Below are 6,064 nucleotides of genomic sequence, written 5' to 3' on the forward strand. Positions count from 1 at the left end.
CCTTCATCAGATGGTACCCCATCCTCCAGGTGTTCCCCAAATGGACTGTGAGGACCCTTCTCCAGAGAATTGCCTCAGCTGATGGGAACTCTCTCAGTGGATCACTCGGGGGTCCGTCTGCTCACCCTGGAGCTGCTGCAGGCAAGGCTTAGCTGGTGAGGGTGCCATCTGACCTGACAGCCCTTCTTGTGTATGTGGAAACTCAATAAATGTTCACTGCATATGTTTATTATTGGTCTCTCAGAACCACTTGTATTTCTTTTATAACTTTAATTTTGGATCATTTTAGATTTGAAGAAAAATTGCAAAAACAGTACAAAGAATTCCCTCATCTTCTTCATACCATTTCTCCTAATATTAGTGTATTTCATAACCTCAGTATAATTATCAAGGTTAGGAAATTAATAGTGGTACAATATTATTAACCCAACTATAGACCTTCTTCAATTGTTAACAGTTTTTCTCCTAGTATCTTCTCTGTCCCAGAACCTCACATTGCTTTCAGAAGTTATTTCTCCTTAGTCTCCACTAACCTGAAACATTTCAGTCTTACCTTATCTTTCATGACAGCAAGTATTTAATAATGCTGCCTTTACTACACTGAAGTGAAATCCATAGATAACATTAGTGCCTTCAACAAGGCTCATCTGCTGAAACTGTAGATATACAGGTACATATATGTAAATGTGAAATAAAATTTGAACGTAAACTATAATTTCATCAATTCATTATTATGGTTCAGAAAATACTTCTAAATTTGAAAAATGGAAAAGCAAATTAGGAAGACAGAATAATACAGTACTGAAGAAGGTAGGCTCTGGAATCATACTACTAGGGTTAGAATAGCTGTGTGATCTTGTGTAGGTTACCTAAGCTCTCTGTGCTTCAATTTCTTCATTGGCCTACTTGATTGTGCTGTCATAAGGATAAAATTTCTGAAAGAATTTATGTATCAGCTCAGTGCCTGGCATATAGTGAGTTTTAACTTATGCTTTTAAGACAATACATCATATTTTCTTTTGTTCTGACATGGGCTGACAAACTTTTCCTTCAGAGGGGCCAGATAGTAAATATTTTAGGCTTTTCAGCCACATACAGTCTCTGTCATATATTCTTCTTCTTCTATTTATTTATTTATTTATTTAATTCTTTAAAAACATAAAAGCTGTTGTTGGCTTGTGAGCCTTAGTTCGCCAGCCCAGTTCTAGCTTGAGATCACAGGCAGGTTCATAGGTAGCCCTAAGAAAAGGTTCACGTTTCCCGTCTTTTGGTCTTTTTAAAAACTAAAACATTTAAACACAAAGAAAAGTACAGAGTGTGCCATGATACACATGTGCCCTTCATACAACTTCAAAAAATACGACATTTGGCATATTTCCTTTAGCTTTCCTTCCCCCCGCCCCCTGACTACACGTGGCAACTAGCCAGAGGTTCATGTGCATCCTCTCAAAACCCTGTGAGTTCACCAGGATCAGTGATCTTTCCTCTTGAGTGGGAGGTTAAAATACAGTTCCCAGTCTCCCGTGCAGTCAGGTGTGGTGTGTCATGGCGTGCTGCCCACGGGAACCTGGACAGAGGTGATAACGTCCTTCTCTGGACAAGTTGTGATGAAGAAGACATGCTTTTCCCTTGTCCTTCTCCCCAGTTGCCCCTGGGGAACAAAAGACCCCACGATGGAATCAGCCAGGGTTCTTGGGTTTCCACGTGGAGCCAGAAACATCCATTAGGCTGTGATATAAATGAGAATAAATAAGCATTTTTGTGTCCAAGCTATTAAAATTTCAGGGCTTATCTGGTAGAGCAGCTGGTGTTAAATAAACTTCAACATCCTCCACGGTTTTACAATTTCACTAAATGTGTATTTATCCATATATAATATATAGTACTGCTTTATATTTCCGACATTTGAACAAATTGCAAAAAATGGTGCATGGCATCCCACGACTTGCTTTTTTTTTTCTCAACAGTGTGTTTTTGAGATCCATCTACATTGGTGAACGTTCACACTTTAACAATGTTAGTTACTTGTTTGATTAGGCCTATAAAATATACTAAATATATATATGTGCATATATATAACATGTACATATATTTTTTGAGAGGGAGTCTTGCTCTGTTGCCCATGCTGGAGTGCAGTGGCGCGATTTTGGCTCACTGCAACCTCCGCCTCCCAGGTTCAAGCAATTCTCCTGCCTCAGCCTCCCGAGTAGCTGGGATTACAGGTGCCCATCACCATGCCCAGCTCATTTTTGTATTTTTAGTAGAGATGGGGTTTCACCATGTTGGCCAGGCTAGTCTTGAACTCCTGACCTCAGGTGATCCACTCGCCTTGGCGTCCTTACAGGCATGAGCCACTGCACCCAGCAACTACTTTAATTAATATTTAAATATGATAATATTGTCCAATCTCCAAAAGGTTTAAAATTATTTTCGGTGGCCAGATGCGGTGGCTCACGCCTGTAATCACAGCACTTTGGGAGGCCAAAGTGGGTGGATCACAAGGTCAGGAGATCAAGACCATCTTGGCTAACATGGTGAAACCCTGTCTCTACTAAAAATACAGAAAATTAACCGGGCATAGTGGCGGGTGCCTGTAGTCCCAGCTACTTGAAGAGTGGGGTGGGAGATTAGTGTGAACCTGGGAAGCAGAGTTTGCAGTGAGCCGAGATCGCGCCACTGCACTCCAGCCTGGGCGACAGTGCGAGACTCCATCTCAAAAAAGAAAAAAAAATTGTTTTCTGTTAGCATATAATTAGCATTTAGTCAGCTCAATGATACATACTGGTAAGGTGGCTTATGTTTTACATTACATTTTCACTTATCTCCTTCTGTTTGACCCTCCTCCAAAACCCTGTGAGTTAGAAAGGACTGGCATTATCATCTCTGGTTTGGCAATGAGCTCAAATCCCAAACACCTTCTAGTTGTGTGATTTCAGGTGAATTATTGGCCACTCTGTCACTCAACATATTCCCTTCTAAAATGCAAATAAAACTTGAACTCATATCTTGAGTTCTCATGAGGATTAAATGAGCTTTTGCTTTGTCCAGTGCAGATCACACAATCAATAACTAAGCAATCAATAACTGTTAACTAACAGCAGAAAGACATGACTGTGTGATATGTGGTTAATCTAAAACTGCAGCCCTTAGCGCAACAGGCTCATGGAAGGAAACCACGCTCCTTCGCCTGCGTGGCTGTTTCCTGAGTCCACCACGTATGTCTCTCCCTTGTTCATTGTTCTGTGACCACTGGGACTGTTTGCAACCACACAGTATTGTTGGGTTTAGTTTTTCTATTGTGAAGCAAAATTTTAAAATTCCAAGCTTTCAGCCAATTTGCTAATAATTTTTCTAGTAATAAGAAAAAACGTCTCTCATTAGTCAATTTCACCAGTTGTGCCACTGGGCCCAGCTCCACAGGCCTCCCCGTTGTCCTGCTCAACCGCGCACTTTTTTGCCCTCTGACGAATCCTTGTCTACTGCCCCCAATTTTTTATTACAAATGCCTCACACACCGTCACTTTTCTTTATCAATGACAAACGTTTTTCTACTTCTTTTCTTCTCTGCTCCTTAAATCTCTGCTGTTCCCCCGTGACATTTGCATCCCTCTTTGCACTTTCAGATGGGAGCTTTGGTTCTAATTTGTTGTCAGTTGAGATGTCAAAGAATAATAAACAGCTGTTCTTGTTTGGTTCAGCATTAGCGGTTCCTAAAAACAAAATCTGTACATCAAAATTCTGGCTTTTTACCTAGAGGGTTCGGAACACATAATTTTTTTTTTTTTTTTTTTGAGACAGAGTCTGGTTCTGTTACCCAGGCTGGAGTGCAGTGGCATGATCTCTGCTCACTGTAACCTCTGCCTCCTGGGTTCAAGTGATTCTCATGCCTCAGCCTCCATAGTAGCTGGGATTACAGGCACCCACCACCACAACTGGCTAATTTTTGTATTTTTTTAGTAGAGATGGGGTTTGGCCATGTTGCCCAGGCTGGTCTTGAACTCCTGGCCTCAAGTGATCTGCCCACCTCAGCCTCCTAAAGTGCTGGGATTACAGGTGTGAGCCACTGCACCCAGGCAGGAACACATAATTTTATTTATTTTAATTTTATTAATTTAGTTTTCTTGAGATTGAAGTGTCACTCTGTCACTCAGGCTGGAGTGGAGTTGTGCAATAATGGCTCATTGCAACCTCTAATTCCTGGGTTCAAGTGATCCTCCCACCTCAACCTCCAAGTAGCTGGGACTTCAGGCATGTGCTACCCCACACACAGCTAATTTTCTTATTTTTTGTAAAGATGGGGCCTTGAACTGGATTTAAGTGATCTTCCTGCCTTAGCAATTTTATTGTTAAAATCAAAACAAAACAAAGTCTTTTTTTTCTCTAGGTCACATTGCTAATATGGTGAGGTGTTTTTTTGTTTGTTTGTTTTTGGGTTTTTTTTTTTTCCATAACCAGGTCTTTGGCTCCAAATCTGTGCTGTTTCCTCTAGGTTGCAATGCCTCCCTTGAATAATAATTTGCATGTCCCACAGGGGCATTCGCTCCTGTCCACAGAATGATATATTGATTCCCTCAATAAAAGGAGAAACTCTTCCAAGCTAGCAGAATCATGGAATTTGAAAGTGGAAAGTGACTGCAGAAGTTGTGTTCTGAAATGTCAACCCAGCTAGTTTCCTGTTAATAATATTTTTACTTCATTGTGTATTGACTGTGAGCTTTACATGCCTTATATTTTGCAAGGGATGTATCATTCCTCCCTACAGATGAGGAGAAATCTTAGTAAAGCCACCGTGTATGCCCAAGGTCACTCAGTTTGATTCACATCCCTGCAAGTCTGACTTCAGTGTCCACATGCTTCTCTCAGCATCATTTTGCCTCTCTCAAACACTAGCATCAAAAAAGAAAGCTGGGTGATGACATTTGCCATGATTTTGTACGTTTGCCCAGTTTCCGATCTCCTCCATTCCACCCTCAGGCACATCCCTACTTATTTTCGTTCTTTATGCACGGAGATGAAAAACGTATCTTTAGGGAAAAAAACTGCAGAAAACATTGCCTTATTTTACAGAAATATACCAGATCAAAGACAGAAAATTACACAAAGAATCAATGATAACCCTAGAGGAAGGGCTTCAGAGAGAGAAAAATCTAGCTTGTTTTCCTAATTTCTGGTCATTAAATTACTTACCGTCCTGAATTCTCCTGAGTTATACTGGTAAACAGGAGAGCTTCTAAGGGAGAAGAAAAGAGGCCAGCAAGGAGAGGAGGAAAGAAGGCTCAGACCAGCAGATAAGCTGAGGAAGCCAGGGCCCAGGGGACCGGAACTCAGGCGGCAGTGCCAGGGAGCGAGGCCGTCTTCCCTGCTATTCTGGAGCTGTAACTTTGCACACACACTATCTTCTGCAGAGAGCATTCTGCTCCGTTATTTAAAGACCCAACAGCATTGGCAAAGTATGTAATAGATCTTACTTACTATTTGCTACGCAACATTCTCCCCATTTAGCATATTAAGCCTGTAATGCTTTCATTTTCTATCACAGGAGCAGAGAAACCCTATACACCAAGAGAGAGGCCCTCTTTCCGTTGGATTACATGAGAAGTATTTAGGCCTTTTCCTCTGCCTTCCACATTAAGCCTAACCCCAAGGTCCAAGAGATAGTATCAGGTTTAAGAGCATTAGGTTGCATGAAAATAGGCCACTGCATTTAGACATCCTCCCTAGAGACTCAGGGAGAGGCCGTTTGAAATGGTATGCTTAAAGATAGAAGCTAATTGGTGGACTTAAGATAGTTGACCAGAGATGTAGATTAATGATCTGCTATGCTGGAGATAGGAAGGCTACTGCATGGCCCTATATTTTTAGATATCAGGTCAAATGGAAAATAAGTAAAGTAGTAAACTTTTAAAAAAGTATTTCTCTGTTGCCTGTGGACTGAGGTAGGCACTCTGGTCAGCAAAAAGTTACAAAGATAGGGCTTTTTGCTTCTCACATCCAGGAAGATCAGCTTCCAGACCTTTCCTGAGTAGGAGAGGCAAGAGTCTTGAGTTAAACTCACCTTTCTCTT

The 6,064-nt window shown here is 41.2% G+C and overlaps 1 long non-coding RNA gene across 1 annotated transcript; it reads right to left on the reverse strand.

Annotated features, from left to right (window-relative positions):
- Positions 1-225: 225 nt before the first annotated feature.
- Positions 226-5,310, reverse strand: LOC135968284 (uncharacterized). Its single transcript, XR_010582945.2, has 2 exons — positions 5,188-5,310; positions 226-1,728 (listed from the first exon to the last, which is right to left on the reverse strand). It is a non-coding gene; the product is annotated as an uncharacterized lncRNA (long non-coding RNA).
- Positions 5,311-6,064: the final 754 nt, after the last annotated feature.

This window comes from Macaca fascicularis, chromosome 18 (genome assembly GCF_037993035.2).
Source record: "Macaca fascicularis isolate 582-1 chromosome 18, T2T-MFA8v1.1".
Taxonomy (NCBI): Eukaryota; Metazoa; Chordata; class Mammalia; order Primates; family Cercopithecidae; genus Macaca; species Macaca fascicularis.